Genomic DNA, 18199 nt, shown 5'->3' on the forward strand with positions numbered 1-18199 from the left:
CCTCAGTGCAATTAATGGCATGCCAAAATAAACAGATAAACAGGCTTTTGTCATTTGAATGCAATTTTTCACATCACAGACAGCCAAATGCTAATTATGAGTAAAGGTTTTTTTTAATTTGTTTATGAATTGTGGATTTATAAAATATCACAAGGAAGCACAAAGCTCCCTAAAAAGCATTTATTAGAACATACACCTGGGGATGTTTACACTTTATCTTGAAAGAGTTAGCAAATGAAAGAAATGCTAGTCATTGCTTAGTTAATTGTCACTGGTTCCTCTGTACCTATTTTCTTTCAGTGCTATAGAATTCTACAAATAGTCTGAAATATGGGCTTCACTGTTATGACAGGTCCCTGCTCAACATTGCAGGCGATGCCCTCCCCTTCCGGCCCCACCTTTCCAGGTGCCCTTACGCAACAGGTTTGAGGCCCTGGAGCTCGACAGACTGGTGGGTGAGGAAGAGGTAGCAAGTGTTCCCAGGAGGATGCCTAGGGCGAGGAGGTCAACTCCACGCCTCAGGTCTGCCTCCATCAAGAAAGACAGAAGGGTTATTGTTGTGGGAGACTCTCTTCTTAGGGGAACAGAGGGCCCTATTTGTCGGCCTGACCCTACCCATAGGGAAGTCTGCTGCCTCCCTGGGGCCAGGGTCAGGGACATTGCCAGAAAGCTTCCCAACCTGGTACGCCCCTCTGACTATTATCCTCTTTTGATAGTCCAGGCAGGTAGTGACACCACTGAAGAGAGAAGCCTGAAGGCTATCAAATGAGACTTTAGGGGGCAGGGACGGTTAGTGGATGGAGCGGGAGTGCAGGTGGTGTTTTCATCCATCCCTATGGTGGCAGAGAGGAGTACAGAGAGGACACGGAAAGCCCACCTGTTAAACACGTGGCTCAGGGGCTGGTGCCAACGCAGAAATCTTGGGTTTTTCGACCATGGGGCGCTCTACTCGGCACCCAGCCTGATGGCCGCAGACAGGTCCCTGTCTTTAAGGGGAAAAAGGATCCTGGGCCAGGAGCTGGAAGGGCTCATTGAGAGGGATTTAAACTAGGTAAGAAGGGGGATAGGGTTGAAGCAAGGATTGTTGGAGCTGTGCCAGGGGGAAAAATAGCAAGGCCGGGGGATAAGGTAATGGCCCAGCTGAAGTGCATCTACACCAATGCACGCAGTATGGGTAACAAACAGGAGGAGCTGGAAGCCATCGTGCAGCAGGCAGGCTACGACTTGGATGCCATCACGGAGACGTGGTGGGACCAGTCTCATGACTGGAGTGGTGCAATGACTGGCTATAAGCTCTTCAGAAGGGACAGGCAGCACAGAAGGGGTGGCGGTGTGGCTCTCTATATTAGAGAGTCTTTCGATGTTATAGAACTTGAGGCTGGGAATGATAAGGTCGAGTCCCTTTGGGTTAGGATCGGCAGGGACAACAAGGCAAGCATCCTGGTGGGGGTCTGTTATAGACCACCAAACCAGGATGAGGAGACGGATGAGGAGTTCTACAGGCAACTGCTGGAAGTTGCGAAATCTTCAGCGCTTGTTCTCGTGGGGAACTTCAACTTCCCTGACATATCCTAGAAGCACAACACAGCACAGAGAAAGCAGTCTAGGAGGTTTCTGGAGAGCATGGAAGGTAGCTTCCTGACGCAGCTGATTAGTGAGCCTACCCAGGGTGGCGCCCCGCTAGACCTCTTCACAAACAGAGAAGGACTGGTGGGAGATGTGATGGTCAGAAGCTGTCTTGGGCAAAGTGACCACAAGATGGTAGAGTTCTCCATTCTTGGAGAAGTCAGGAGGGGGATCAGTAAAACTGCAGTCTTGGACTTCCGTAGGGCTGACTTTGAGCTGTTCAGGACACTGGTTGGTGGAGTCTCTTGGGAGGCAGTTCTGAAGGGCAGACTCTTCAAGAAGGAAATCTTAATGACTCAGGAGTGGTATGTCCCCACATGCCCAAAGACAAGCCAGCGCAGAAGACCAGCCTGGCTGAACAGAGAGCTTGATCTTAGGAGAAAAAAGAGGGTTTATAATCTTTGGAAAAGTGGGCAGGCCACTAGGGAGGACTATAAGGATATTGCGAGGCTGTGCAGGGACAAAATTAGGAAGGCCAAAGCTCATCTGGAGCTCAATCTGGCTACTGCCATTAAAGATAACAAAAAATGTTTTTATAAATACATCAACACAAAAAGGAGGACTAAGGAGAATCTCCATCCTTTACTGGATGTGGGGGGAAACTTAGTTACAAGAGATGACGAAAAGGCGGAGGTGCTTAATGTCTTCTTTGCCTCAGTCTTTAGCGGCAATACTGGTTGTTCTCTGGATACCCAGTACCCTGAGCTGGTGGAAGGGGATGGGGAGTAGGACGTGGCCCTCACTATCCACGAAGAACTGGTTGATGACCTGGTACAGCACTTGAATGTGCACAAGTTGATGGGGCCGGATGGAATCCACCCGAGGGTACTGAGAACTGGCAGAGGAGCTGGCCAAGCCACTATCCATCATTTATCAGCAGTCCTGGCTATCAAGGGAGGTCCCAGTTGACTGGTGGTTAGCAAACGTGATGCCCATCTACAAGAAGGGCTGGAGGGCAGACCCAGGAAACTGTCAGTTTGACCTCAGTACCAGGGAAGCTCATGGAGCAGATCCTCTTGCGAGTCATCACGCAGCACTTGCAGGGCAAGCAGGCGATCAGGCCCAGTCAGCATGGGTTTATGAAAGGCAGGTCCTGCTTGACGAACCTGATCTCCTTCTATGACAAAGTGACGCGCTAGGTGGATGAGGGAAAGGCTGTGGATAAGGTCTACCTTGACTTCAGCAAGGCTTTTGACACCGTCTCCCACAGCATTCTCCTCAAGAAACTGGCTGTCCTAGGCTTGGACTGGCGCACGCTTCGTTGGGTTAGAAACTGGCTGGATAGTCGGGCCCAAAGAGTCATGGTAAATGGAGTCAAGTCCAGTTGGAGGCCAGTCACTAGTGGCATTCCCCAGGGCTCGGTGCTGGGGCCGGTCCTCTGTAATATCTTCATCAATGATCTGGACGAGGGCATTGCACCCTCAGTAAGTTTGCAGATGACACCAAGCTAGGTGCGTGTGTCGATCTGCTTGAGGGTAGGAAGGCTATGCAGGAGGATCTGGATAGGCTGGACTGATGGGCTGAGGTCAACCGTATGAAGTTCAACAAGGCCAAGTGCCGGGTCCTGCACCTGGGGCGCAATAACCCCAAGCAGAGCTACAGGCTGGGAGATGAGTGGTTGGAGAGCTGCCAGGTAGAGAAGGACCTGGGAGTGGTGGTTGATAGTTGGCTGAATATGAGCCAGCAGTGTGTTCGGGTGGACAAGAAGGCCAACAGCATCCTGGCTTGTATCAGAAACAGTGTGGCCAGCAGGGCTAGGGAGGTGATCGTCCCCCTGTACTCGGCTCTGGTGAGGCCGCACCTCGAGTACTGTGTTCAGTTTTGGGCCCCTTGCTACAAGAAGGACATCGAGGTGCTTGAGCGGGTCCAGAGAAAGGCAACGAAGCTGGTGAGGGGTCTGGAGAACAAGTCTTATGAGGAGTGGATGAGGGAGGTGGGATTGTTCAACCTGGAGAAGAGGACGCTAGGGGGTGACCTTATTGCTCTCTACAGATACCTTAAAGGAGGCTGTAGTGAGGTGGGGGTTGGTCTATTCTCCCACGTGCCTGGTGACAGGACGAGGGGGAATGGGCTTAAGTTGCGCCAGGGGAGGTTTAGGTTAAATATTAGGAAAAACTTCTTTACCAAAAGGGTTGTGAGGCATTGGAATGGGCTGCCCAGGGAATCCCTGGAGGTCTTTAAAAGATGTTTAGATGTAGTGCTTAGTGATATGGTTTAATGGAGGACATGGTAGTGTTAGGTCAGAGGTTGGACTAGGTGATCTTGAAGGTCTCTTCCTACTTAGATGATTCTGTGTGATTCTTTGTGATTCTGATTTCCAAACTGAACCTCCCCTGGCATGGCTTGAAACCATTCCCTCTAGCCCTGTCACTAATTATCTGTGAGAAGAGGCCAAACCCCAGCTCTCCACACCTTCTTTTCAGGTAGCTGTAGAGAGCAATAAGGTCTCCCCTTAGCCTCCTCTTCTCTAGACTAAACAACCCCAGTTCCCTCAGCCACTTCTCATAGGACCTGTGTTCTATCTTCAACAGCTTTGTAGCCCTACTCTGGACATGCTCCTGGGCCTCAATGTCCTTCTTGTAGTGAGGGGCCCAAAACTGAACACAGTGCTTGAGGTGTGGCCTCACCAGATCAGAGTATAGGGGCATGATCACCTCCCTGGTCCTGCTGGTAAACTATTCCTGATACAAGCCAGGATGCTGTTGGCCTTCTTGATCACCTGGGCACACCGCCAGCTCTTGTTCAGGTGGGCATCAGCCAGCACCCCCAGATCCTCTGCACAGCTTTCCAGCTACTCTGCACCAAACCAACTATTCTTCCCTGTGATTTGAATAAAAAACTACTTTTTTTTTTTTTTTTTTTTTTTTTTTTTGTGAAAGTTAGTCTTAATACCAGGAGCTGAAGAGAAGTACAGGTTAGTAAACAAATCCAAGAGTCCCACTCCTCTGAGATATTTTGTTGCTCTCCCCAGATAGCAGAAGAAATAATAAGATGATTTATCTATACACTGTTTATTCAAACCAACTTTTTTTTTTTTTTTAACAGGAGCTTAACAAAACAAGCTACTTATTGGACTTACACACTTGATGAATAATGTTATGGCCAGCAATAATAAATGTAACTGTGTAACTTAAGGTAACGAGAAAGGTAATCAGCTTTCACATTTCTGGGGTAACTCTGATAATCACATTTGAAGTTTTCTCTCTTCCTCTAAGTCATCAAATGTGGTCACTGCCAGAGGAAGGATGTGAGGCGTGAAAGAACAATGAACGATTCTGGCATGTATTTCAAACCTTTAGGCAATATTCATTACTTCATATCTAGAGTATCACTGAAGTCAGCTCTGGGAAGTGATAGCCAGGATATACTCTGGCTGTGAATTAAAATAGGAGATATTGAGAAAGACAAGTAAATGTTTTGTTTTGATCTGAATTCAAGCATAAATATAGAATACATGATATAATATGCATGCTGACTTGTATAAGATGCATAGGACTCCATTTCTGCATAGATGCAGTCATGATACAGATTTACCTAATGTCTAGAGCATATGGCTTGTCTACTGGAGAAAGAAAGAACAAATCCATACATAGAATTTTATTTCTGTCCTCAGTGAAACTTTTCAAAATTCAGATCAATTTGATCTCCATTACAGCTGAGTAAGAACATTTTTTTGGGGGTATGGAACCTAAAAATAGGTGCAGCTTTAAAGAAACCTGACTTCATCAGTGGTGTCTAAAGCCGAGATTCATAATGATCCATTTAGAGGTGGTCCAGTCCATATTTATCTAAACAAATAATCATCCTGGGAAAACCAAACCAAACCAACAAACAAAAAGAGACCAATGTTCTTGTATCTGGCTTAAAGAAACCGCCATCTCAAAACTTCTGACAGAAATGAGCATAAAGCATCATATTCTGTCTGGGATGAAATCTGAAAAACAGACAAGTTGCTCATTAATGCAGTTTTAATCAAGATTTTTTTTTTTTTTTTTGACGGATTTGTATGTTTCTAGTAAGTTCTCTACATCTTTTAGAGATTTAGAGTTTTTAATAATTTCAATTTTATCTTTCTACTAATGAGACTGGCACAAGGAAGTCTTTGAAATCTAGTGATAATTCAGCAGTGTTTACAGCAGATGGCTTTCTCTTTGAAGATTTGACATATTATTAGTAGGTTAGTATTGAGTTCTGACAAAATTTCAGTAAAGATATTTTGGTTCTAAATCTAAATTATAGTCCTTTGATAGCAAATCTGATCTGATCTTCTTGGATCAATTGCTTCAAATTGGATTATTGTACTGAGCAAGTGATCGTAATGCAGCATATCAGAATTGATTTGCTCTACAAGAGTTTATCTCACTTTAATTAGATAAAGAGGAATATGCCATCACTTCAGACTTTTACTAGTTTTGATATATAATGGTTTTTGATCTATAATGATGTTTTATGCAAAACTGCATCTGGTGGTTCACTGAAATGAATTACTATTACCTACTGCATTATGACACATGGCACATAGATTCTGATTCTGTGTGATTCAAAAAAATTTATGTAATAAAAAAGTCCTATTTACACTTTATGTCTACATTGGCTAGATACAAATTATTCCTGCACACCTGCTGTGTGCATAATTTTGTGAGCTCTGAAGATCACAATAATGAAAGATGTCATAAATAGTCTTTAAACAACTTTGTTTATGAAATAGTTTGTTTAGAATAAATATTCTGCCTGTTTTTTCCTTTGCTGAATATTTTTGCTAGAGGATGGACAGTAAAGATAAGAAGAAAAATCTAAAGACATCTAAAAGGTTAGATTTTTGAATGAAACTTTTTTCTCCCCACAAAAGTGAAGTGAGCAGCATTCTTAACTGGTGCTTACATGACAGATTGTGGAGACTGCCTTTGGCAACATTTCTCACTTCAGGTTTTCACAGGGATGAAATGCTCTTGAATTTTTAACTGTTTTCTTCACTCTCTTTTTAATCCTCAAGGGAGGCCTGGTACTTTAAAGGGACTCTCAATTTTTGGTGAGTTTCTATCACCCACCACTTTGCTACTTTTTAGATGTTTCAGAGACACTGCCTGCTTATGGATCCCTCAATAACTAAATGAAGTCATGAAAGAAGCAACAGGAAAATTGTTCCCAGAGAAATCTGCAGGAAATTTTCTATAAGAATTCAGGACAGAGACATAACATTTCTTTTGACTGCAGACTGGAAATTCATTGAGATTATTAGTCTCATACCTCTAAAACAAGGCTATTATACCTGTAATACTGTATACTTGTGTTTTTTTTTTAATGTATATTTTTTTCCTGTTTATGTTGCTTGAAATCAATTTTTCTGGGATTTTGGCATATATCTATATCTATATCTATATCTATATATATATATCTATATATATATATAGATATAGATATAGATATATATAATATAGATATAGATATAGATATATATCTATAGATAGATATATAATATATATAATATAATATAGATAGATAGATAGATAGATAGATAGATAGATAGATATAGATATAGATATATATATCCTGATTAATCTTTGCTAGTCTCCAGCACTGTAAACACAACTTCTGTAAGGTTAAATGATTTAAAAACATTTTAAATGTGATTCAAAGAATATCTCTAAGACTGCAGCATAAAGTAATACCACACCATCATGGCCAGCAGAAGTGTGTTGTACTCATAAGAAATCTTACTTTTTACCAGCTGAAGTGGCACACTTATTTATTTAAAAATAGAACAGAGATCCTAACTAAATGAATCTTTTTCTTTTGAGGAATTTCCAGTGGTCTTGTGTCTGGAAGTGACATTCTTGAAACCCAGTCTAACACTCTCCAGTTAGTTTGATTGCCCAATTCCTTACCTGTGTCCAGTTACTTACTACTGTCTAATTCCTTACCCATGAAGATTGTGCTACTGTTTTCGGTTATTCTGGTAGTCTTGGAACCATGATCATTTTCACTGATTTTCTGAAAGGAAGTAACTGTGAGTCTTTTGATTTGCATAAAGTTGAAAACTGTTCCATATCTGCCTCTTGCCAGTTGATTAATGTAGTAGCATTTGGCATTAAGATGAATGCTTTAATTTGAACACAGAGCTGCTTTTGAATAAGTGTTTTACAAACTAAACCTAAAGCAAAATCCAATTAAAAACTTGAAAAGTGACCATTTTTTTGTTTTCATACATTTTTCATAAGAATTTTTAACAGGTGTCCAAAGATATGGTTATGTTGCAGGTGCTGTGCAGCTGAGAAGGGCAGTAACATAAATGATTCAGAAATACATGCTCACCTGCTTGAGAATGACGACACTGGTGTACACAACAGACCATTGCAGTACGCTAGTATGCATTTTATTAAAATATCTTTGAAATACCAACACTAGTGTATTTATCCAAGAAAAAAAGGCTGTTTATAAAGTGTGTGTAACATTTAATCTGTAGTGTTTTCATTTGCACAGTGTTAGCGTGATGGTGATGCAATGCACATACAGCATATTAAAAATGACTGGGGAGGAGTGAATGCAAAGGAATAGAAGTGATAAAAAAACACAAAAACAAACAAACAAACAAACAAACAACATAAGAGCTTATAAAGATTTGACATAGATTGATTAGGTCATGTGTTAAAAAAGGCCATTTACCATAGGTTGATTTTTTTTTTTTTTTTTTTTTCACTCAGGAGTTACTGAATTGACACAATAAGGCCCATAGTTTGCTTTCTGGTATATCAGCAGGAAAGTATGTACTTTCACTCTAGGTTACTTTCAATTCAAATGAAAGAGAAATGTAAGCAGATGGAGAACAATTATAAAAACTCCCACTAAAATGAAATTGTTGACCTCAAATATTCTCCATCTTGAAATCTCTGACAGCTTAGATGTTTATATTTTCCACTTATTTAAAATTGTGACAAAGAAGAGGATAAGAGTCCTTTTTAGGCAAGATAGTTCTATTCTTTGAGGTGTTCCCCCTGTCCTGAGAACTGCCTTCCTATCTTCTGGCACAAATTTTGCATTTGTCCATTTGCAGAAAAGGTGAAGAGTTAATGTCATACAGTGACCATTCTGCATGCTTGTGTGGTAAAACAAAACTTAACTCTGTCTCTGAGGATACCATTCAGATTATGTACTCACAAACATCAGGGACATTTCCAGAGCATCAACCAGGCTTGGGTGCTACTGTAAGTAATACCATGAGTAATTTATGGCTAACAAGTCTGCCAAGACAAGAGCCTCTGGAGGTATTCCCAGTATTCAGGTAGTGATGAATTGTGAGTTCAGATGGGAATTTGTTTATAGAATTGTGTTATAGAACAGTTTCATGAGCTGACATTATAAGAAAAGAACAAGTTGCAGAAAACATGTTCTCTGTTCTTGCCTTCTGTTTTTACTCTTTCCATTGAAAGTTCAAATGCTGTTGCCATTTGGAAACATTATTTTTGGTTTAGTTCCACTTGCCTCAACAACTTCTATAAGGAGCCACAGTTTAGGAAGCAGTAATTACACATGAATAGTAGGGTTAATTTTGATTATACATATACACGTAAATTTCCTGCAGTAGGTACTACCATCGTGTTTAATGTTTGCAGTTAGTAAAGAATGCTGATATTTTCCTCCAGGTCCATTTGAGTTATGAAATACTTTTGCTATCTATAATAATATTATGCCTTATAGCTATTTCTCACTGTATTCTCATAATATTTTCCAGAGAGTTATTTAAAATCTTTCTCTTTCTTTTTTATATTACTTTTTTTTTTTTTTTTTTTTTTTTCCCATCATCAGCCTTACAGACAAAATTAGTTTGTACTCTTGCTTTAATCGTGCTCTTAATTTTTGGCTGCATATATAGCCTTCTGCTAGTACAAATCTGTTCATATAACCTTCTTTTTGGTGTTACTTGATCTAACCTTTAATCACATTCACACATATACCCAGTTAATGCTTGCCATTATGTTTGTGGTCTTTGTCACATAGACCTGTGAGTCTTGGGTCTGCAGATATAGATTGGCTCTTAAATAACACAGGTATTACAGAAATATCCTATCAATTTAGTAGTTAGCTAAGCCACTTACGTGTACTATCTCTTTTATTGCAGCCTTTCCATTTCCCAGCTGCTGTGCTAGTTACTGTGCAGTTGTCTTCAAAACAAAGTAATTTTATAAATTTAACAGTGACCCTTAAAAAGCTGATTTTCCTGTGCTGAATGAAAAAGCTGGCTTTCCTGGGCTGGCCACTGCAGTTGAGAACTGGCTCCTCAGCTGCACACTGAGTCAGAACAACATGGGGATGGCTTCTGTGCATCTGCCATGTAAATCAGAGATCTAGTGTAAACCATGTCATGTGGGGCAGGATCTGGCACTTTCTGAGCTACCTGGGCTTCCTAGAAAAGCACATGGATTAAAATTGTACAAAACTGATAAGGAATATTATTTAACATAAGTGTTTATATACATAAGCACTGTATATATATATATATATATATTTACTCACACACACACATATATATACATACATATATATATATATAAACAAAAACAGGTGTTTGGGACAATAAATTTCTCATAATTTTATTTTTTTTTTTTAGAAAAGTTGTCTCTTCAAATGAATGAAAAATTTTCTGCTAGTAACACCATCCTTCTGAAAAAATGTCAAGAAAATGATCAATGAGGAAAAGTAGAGTAAAAAATAGCTGTACATTTCTTTCATGTAAATAGCTTTACATTTTTTCTGTGTGTGCCATTCACAGATTGCAGAGATGCCTCACATGCACATCTACTCTCTAAGGACTAAGCTGGTAGTAGGGAGCAGTGTAAATCAGTTATACCTTTTTTTCTTTTTTCTTTTTCCAGCCATGTCTCCCAACTTCTTCAGTACTGGGGAGATGGGCTGGAAGTAACTTCTCAGACCTTTGCAATGCTTGAGTTGGCTGTCTTTCATACTAGCACTCATAAAATTTCTCCTGATTTGCTACATAGAGGTAGGGAAAACAGATTACAGGTATGTGGCTTCCTTCAATGATTTACAAATGCAATTAACTTAGCAGCAATAAATGTCTGTCAATATAACACTAAGGCAGAAAGAAGGGTCATTCTGCTTCCAGGTTGCTTAAATACTGTTTAGGCTATGCTTTCTTGGCTGTATAAATTATAAAAATTAAAAAATAAGGCATCTGTTAAATCATCTTAAAATCTGTTCATTCTTTGCTGTTCTTCCAACAATATTCTTACAATGAGGAAGGAAATGATTAAGCAAAGCTGGGTACAACAGTATTTTTAGGATCGAAATATTTTAATCTCTTTATTTTTTTCATTTCTAGAAATTAGTATTTCTGAAAATGTCTCCAGCTAAATAATGGTAATAATAAAGCTGCTTTAACTGAGATGCCGTCATCCTGAAGAATAATATTTTCACATCATTTAAAGACAATGGCTATCGATACAGGAACCATATTTTTGGATAAGGGATACTGGGATTGTTTTCTCTGTTGTCATGATTAAAATTACAATTTTACAGAACTACTATAAGTAATGTAATTTTCTTCCATTCTTTGTTCTCATACTATTGATAATTTACTAGAAGGACTTTCTATACCTTGTTTTTTATCTATTTATTCATTTATTTATTTATTTTGATATAATCTATATTAGTCTGTATTATAATCACTCCCTTATATTATGTTTTCAGCTTGAGTCTAGCCTGAAAATTGCTGTATTGCTGTATTAAATTAAGAATTTCCTTTTTCTTGATTCCATTCTTGGAATACCATAAATATCCTAGTTCTATTTTATCCATCTTGATCCTTGAGCAATAAAAAACAGCTTAGTTAGACATTCCTAGCCTTAGCCAAATAATTTCTTAACAGAATCTCCCACTTTATCACTTACTGTTTTCACTGAGTGCTATAACTCTTTCCTCACACAATTTAGGCCACATTTTTCAAGCTTGTGAGCTTTACATTAGGCATATGGGTTTATGTGCCCAGAGCAGTTGTTTAAATATTGAGCCTGGGCCCAAATGTATAAACACAGGCAGCTGCATTTTAATGTTAAATCGGAGATGACACTGTAGGGCACTTGTCCTTGTAGGTCATTCAGAAGTCATTAGTAATTAATTGGGCTGTGATAGCATTTCTGTAGGCATTATATTTTTCTTAGAGTTGGAAGTGGATTGGAGTTTCAAAATTTCACCTGCAAATTTGTTTTTGTGTGCTTTAATCTGCGTTTAATGAATTTAATTGACTGCATAATGGCAGGAAATTATCTGCATGTCTGGAAAACATGCCTTGGTCTTCTAAATCATCTTGCAGTGGAGTTTTTGATATTTGAATATTATGATTATCTATAACATGTGCTCTCTGTTTTTGAAGAACAAGCCACCAAAAACAGGAGTATGAGAATTAGAGAAACAGAACATGTTCCTTATGAGAAATAATCAAATTTCTTGCAAGTGAATTCAAGTAAGCAACTTTTAAGAGATCTTAATTGAGTGTTTGCCAGTTCTCACTATTTTATTCAGTGCAGAGTAGCTTTTTTTTTTTTTTTTTTTTTTTAATCCTCATGAGAGTTAACATATTCATTTTCCAAAAGATAAAAACAACAACATTATTTGTACATTTTATGGCACCGCAGCCTTTCCATCTGTCCTGGGTGTCACTGTCTGCATTCGTGCACCATCACATAATGAGGTATGTTTTAGGAGCTAAAATCCCTCTTTCCTCTTCATTATGCAAGTGGCATGCAATGCAATTTACTACATAACAGATGTCATAGCTAAGTACCCAGGCTCATGTCATGATTCATTCATTTGAAGACAATCTGTTACAGCAGAGTAGAGCTTTTCAAAAACTGGGCAAAATTTTGTGCTTGTCTGAGCACTCCAGATTTTATGCTGTACTGTCCTAAATTGGATTAGGCTAAATGACCAGGTATAAGAAGTGTTGTGCTGGGGCCTAAAGTCCAGACTGGAAAGTTGACTTTTGAGTAAGTGTCTACTTTGGCTTTTTACCTCAGTTAAATTCATTAAATAAATAAAGAAAGAAAAATAAAAATAATCCTATTTCTAAATTAGTATGTTTTTCCTCTTTAAAGATTTATCTTGATTTCACTTCTTCAGACTCTTGTGGAAATTAATTACAGAACTCAAATTTCACCAGTGCAGTTATTGGAAGAACTTTAGGGATCTTAAGTAATGAGTGTTTGATGTCTAGGCAAATTTAGTGGAACATTTCTATACTGTCCTTCTAAAACTAGAAGAATTCATGGCAGGCAGTATTTTACATGAAGTTGTCATTGAACATGGTCTATCTTTAGCAGAAAAGGCAGACAGTAATAAGTTATAAAACAATGAAGTATTATCAGAATCTGAGCAGATACAGTTGAAAATGAGGTAACGCAAATCATTATTAGGGCTAAAAATAAGATAGTCATATGAATAGTGCAAAATATTAAAGGCTTTCAATATATACTGTATGTTTAATCACAGAATCACAGAATCACAGAACTGTAGGGGTTGAAAGGGATCATCGGGTCCAACCCCCCTGCCAAAGCAGGTTCCTCAGAGCAGGCTGCCCTGAGGAATCATTCAGAAACACTGAGTGCTTCTGTGGGGTGCTCAGAATTCATACTGATTGGAGCTTTGATAATATATGCAACAGCAATAAACCTGTTTGGAAACTCTACAATTAATATCACATTTTTTTTAGTTTGTATTAGTAAGACAAAAAAATATTTCTGTGCAGAAGATCAACGGAAAAAAAAAAAAAAAAAAAAGAAAAAAAGATTTGTGCCATCCTAAATGGAATCACTCACCAGATGCTGATGTCTTAGCTGAGTGTCTGGAAACTAGTTGTTTAATTGAAGTGTATGACAGTTTCTCTGAGAAAAAGTGAAAACCTGAGTCAGATTTTTTATTTTATTTTATTTTATTTTATTTTATTTTATTTTATTTTATTTTATTTTATTTTATTTTATTTTATTTTATTTTATTTTATTTTATTTTATTCTGATGATTGAGAAGCCCTATCCAGTAGCTGAAATGAAATCTACAGTGTGTTTGTCTATTTAATATTTCCTCTGGCTCTGGTAAGGGAAAATGCAAAGCCACAGCAGGAGAGTTTCTCACTGGGAGTCCTTTGGAATACTCTCCTGTGAATATAGAAATTGATTTCCCATCTGCATTTGAGGAAGCCTGATGGGAGATGTTTTTCTTATGATTGTGCTGTTAACTGCCCTTTGTAAGCATCTCTAATGATAGGTTGTAGTGCACACCAATACATAGTTTCAACAAGAATAGGTTCAAATTCTAAAAAAATTATCTTGTATATCAGATAGAGTTCTGGTTGTGCAGACTTTATCAGTATGAATAAAGATTTTCAATAGTCTTTTCCAGAAAACAGCTGGAGTGCTATTCATGGTAGAACCATCGCACTGTGCCTATGGTATTATCTAGAAAGACCTTTTATATCAGTATTACTGATCTACTGAACCTTCAAATTCCTTTGTGAAAGATTGTTATCCCGTTTCATTAGAATACTTTTGATGCTGTGTTTGAGACAGATTAGGATAAAGTCTTAAGGGGCTGTTTTTCTCAGTGTTTGTATTGTATTGCTTCAAAATAGATTCCCAATGAGCTCACTCCATTTTTTCACGCTTTATCTGTACTTAGGGTAAAAGATGTCCAGGGAATGTGAAAATAATTAAAGTCTACTGATAACAAAGTGGGGAAAAAATCATCCTTTCTCACCGTACCTGATAAAGCTGTAGTGGAGACTTTAAGTACAGTTGATAAAGAATGGAACTTTGTTTTGTGGGAAACACGGACATTCTTGCATTGCCCTCCTCTCTGTATCAGACTGAAATACTAACATGGAGAACCTCCTATTGACATAGGACAATCAGCTCTGGAAGAAGCCTGTGGATAACGGGTGTCTGTGGCAGATGCTTAGCAGTAGGATGGCCAACCAGGTATGCGGCCAGTAGGCACGGAGCTGGGTAGCTGTGTGCCCGGGGAGCAAGCATTTCTGCTGTGCTGGTAGGCTTGCCTGGTGCTGCTGAAAGGGTAGTGGGAACACGGCTTGCTTCTGCTGACTCAGCATTTTCCAACAACAAAAAAATACACCAGAAGCCATTCCCTCCCATAGTTTTTGACTATCTCTGACTTTTAAACAAGCCAAATACACAGGACATTTTTGTTGTTTTCTCAATCTGGTGCTGAAGAAAGCAGAAAGAATTAACCATTTCTCCTGTTATATCACAATTACAGCAGGTTTATCATGCCAACAGTATGAGTGTTGGCATATCTTCAGAAGAGTGTTGCCAGCAGGTCAAGGGAGGTGATCCTCCCCGTCTGCTCAGCCCTGGTGAGGCCACACCTGAAGTACTGTGTCCAGTTCTGGGCTCCCCAGTACAAGAGGGACACAGAGCTACTGGAACAAGTCCAGAGGAGGCCTACAAAGATGATTAGGGGACTGGAGCATCTCTTACAAGAAAGGGTTGAGAGAATTGGGCCTGTTTAGCTTGCAAAAGAGAAGACTGAGAGGGGATCTTATCAATGGGTATAAATATTTGAAAGGAGAGTGTCAAGAGGATTGGGCCAGACTCTTTTCAGTGGTGCCCAGTGACAGGGCAAGAGGCAATAGGTGCAAACCGAAACAAATGAATTTTCAGCTGAATATGAGAAAACACTTCTGTACTGCAAGGGTGACAGAGCACTGGGACAGGTTGAACAGAAAGGCTGCGGAGTCTCCTCTTCTGGAGATATTCAACCCCCTTCCCCCCCCCCCCCCCCCCCCCCCCGCCCCTCCTCCTGGATGTCATTCTGTGCGATGTGGTCTAGGTGATCCTGCTTGGTAGGGTGGTTGTACCGGATGAGGTTGTACCAGAGGCCCCTTCCAACCTCAACCAGTCTTTGATTCTGTGATTAGGGAAGACCCATCTGAATGATTAGGGGAAGACCCCTCTGAATTCATATTGTTGGCTCTGGGAAATGTGGATTTTGAAAATGGCCAGTTTCTTACAGTCAAAGTAGTTCTTGGCTCAGGCTGGAGGATGAGACATTGCCATAGGGCAATCTCTACTTTCCAATACGGTTACCTCTTCAATTCAGTTAAAACAAGTCAAAGTCTGCTCTGTTTTTATCCAACAGTGACAAAACTGTAATGCTACATCTTTACTCTTTAGCTACAGAACAATCATAATTTTTTTTGTGTTTATTTATTTATTTATTTTTGGGGGGTTAATTTCTATGCAGAACTTACTGCACAAAACAGTAAGTTATCCTCCTCTCCATTTTAAAATTTCCAACTAAGACAACTCTTGAAACAGTCTTGAAACAGTCCTTAGCTCCGCATTCTAGGGTATTTTGAAAGAAGGGTAATTGCTAATTGGCTCCATGCTAATTGACCTTTTCTATTCAAGCCCTGGAATGTTTCAGGGCAAATATAGTTTACAAACTACAGTTGCCTAAGCTTGATCCCTGCACATCCCTGATGTTAACAACAACCTTTCTTTTCATACAGGTAGTTCTTTAAATCAGTGCATATCACTAATACCAAAAGAATAATACTTCAGTTTTAAATAGTTATAATGAAAGGGTTAATAGAAATGATTTATTTTTTTTTGGGGGGGGGGGTTGGGGATGGATGGCCAAAATAAAGATTAAAATTTAATTTCGCTCAGCAAACAGTAAGTACAAAGTTTGGAAGATTTTAATTACTGTGATTTGGTTGCATGGTCTTTTGAATGAACCTGGACTGTATTTTAAATAGCATAGTTTAAAAGTGTGGTTCATAGGTTAGGGTTAGTTTCTTCACAAGGGTGAATTTCACTGTTTCTGGAAAAGAAAATATACTTATTTTGCTTGAAAGGAGATGTGTGTTAGAAGATAATCTAGCCTAGAAACAAGGGAAAAATTATCAGAATAATCTAAAAGGGATCTTATTGTTACCTTATTTTAGGCTTCATTTCTTTCATTAATAGAAAACTATTTTTTTTTTGTTTGGTCTAAAATCTTAGTGGCAAATCAAGACCTTTGACTCTAGCTCCAGGGTTTTTACAAGTAATGGTCACAGTTGTGTGGAAGAAAAACAATGAAGAAGAATTGTATACTGAGATTATTATTTTTTTAATCCATTTTAAAGCACTGTTGCAAAGCTGTACTGGGCACTGTTGTTACCAGACAACAGAGTGTAGGTAGAATGCAATTTCTCACTTCAGACACCCACTGTGTGCCTTTGGCAGTAGAAATTAAATATCAGAAACTTAGAACTAGAATATTTTAAAAATATTTTGTTGGCTTTAACATGTTATTTGCTTTCAGCCACCCATTGCTTCGGGCTATCTCTGTCATGCTGCTGGTGTATCTTCTACTTTTAACCCAGGGAAATTGCAAAAGCAGCATATGAGTATACACCCAGCTGTATGATAAAGTACAGCAGTGATTTTTGATGGGACGTCATCTGAATGCACATGCAGTGTTGCTTGCTAAAAGGAGAATGTATGAAGATTATTGATTCTTATCTATACGTACAGGTTATTTATTTCTCATTGTTGAACTTTATACTTGCACATGTAAGGAACACCTCTGATTTTGGAATGTGTGTTATGTTTTATTTTTCCGGTGACTGTTGCTGTGTCTCTAATTCTTGAACAATTTTTTAATTTGTTACTTTACTCAGATACAGAGGCTCTGCAGTATGGTGATTTGCAAAGTCAAGGGTCATGTCAGTAAGAGATGGACATTGTAGCCGCACAGAGCTATTTGCTGTGAAGAATTCTGCAATGTGGAGAAAATGTCTTTGAATACATGATGACTGTAGTTGTCTCGTGTTCTCTTTGGTGTTATACTACATACCTCCAAGAAACATACATGCCAGCCCACCTAGAAAGGGCAGTTTTAAAAGGGAATTGACACCATTTGCCCCTTGAAAGCCATGAGGCCTTATCATGGCAGGGGTGTGAGGGCACGAGTGTGTGAAAGAAAAGATGGGTTAGAGAATTACAAAGTCTCACATTTTATGGCTAGATAATCCTTGCTCTGCCTGGATTTATTAGCCACACCAGAGAGTCACTCACCCATAAATCCTATTCTTCATTTCCTTCTCCTGTTTCTAAAGGAGCCGGGGAGCTATAGTGTGTGCTGGTTATGGAAATGCAGAATTTCCCTGACCACTCTCTGAGGGCAAGCATCACATAGCAAATTATTCCTTACACCTTGGTGAAATAAAAGCACACAGGTTTTTATGTGTTATAGACAAGTATGTAAAATTTAACACAGTGGATTAAGTCCTAATCAAGAAATTATCACTGTCCCATATTAAAAATAATGTTAGTGTCATGCTTAAAAATTTGAAACTTATCAACACGAAATTTCTCAGTGAAAAGGAACATATTTTTATATTGACTTTTTAAAAAGAATACTGCAATTTAGGCCATTCTTTTCATAGTTCAAAAAATCCTTATTTTCCTTGGAAAATTAATATGTACAGTGTAAGCCTGCTAATGTGGTTCATTAGTGAGTTTACAGCACGACTGAATGGAATATTACGGAATATACT

The sequence above is a fragment of the Anas acuta genome, chromosome Z (genome assembly GCF_963932015.1).
Source record: "Anas acuta chromosome Z, bAnaAcu1.1, whole genome shotgun sequence".
Lineage (NCBI taxonomy): Eukaryota > Metazoa > Chordata > Aves > Anseriformes > Anatidae > Anas > Anas acuta.